Source organism: Poecilia latipinna, unplaced genomic scaffold (assembly GCF_001443285.1).
Source record: "Poecilia latipinna isolate Pla-1442-1.1 unplaced genomic scaffold, P_latipinna-1.0 Scaffold1158, whole genome shotgun sequence".
NCBI lineage: Eukaryota > Metazoa > Chordata > Actinopteri > Cyprinodontiformes > Poeciliidae > Poecilia > Poecilia latipinna.
The window spans coordinates 202,952-203,450 of record NW_015113774.1 but is presented as its reverse complement, the minus strand read 5'-3'; positions in this window follow the sequence as shown (position 1 = coordinate 203,450).

The following is a 499-nucleotide window of genomic DNA, read 5'->3' as shown; positions in this document are numbered from 1 at the left end:
CATCCATCAATTCATATGTTCATCCATCCATCCATCCATCCATTCATATGTTCATCCATCCATCCATCCATTAATTCATATGTTCATCCATCCATCCATCCATCAATTCATATGTTCATCCATCCATCCATCCATCCATTCATATGTTCATCCATCCATCCATCCATTAATTCATATGTTCATCCATCCATCCATCCATTCCTGTTGAACAACAAACTCAGGTTTCCTCCAACCTGCTTCTGCTGCTGGACTGTTTGTTAATGAATGAATGTGACCGATTCGTCCTCGTATCAAACTTCTACATTTATTACTGTGAAAAAAGAAAAACAAAAATGTACAGAGATTAGAAACATTTATTGCCAGTGCTACTTACTCTTATCCTGCTTCTTGGCAGCATGATTAGATCATTCTGATTGAAATCCTAAAGTGGCTCCCTACCAGAGGCCAACAGGTTGACTCGGCTCCTGTGGCTGAATGCGCCTCCTGTGTTGTGTTCAGA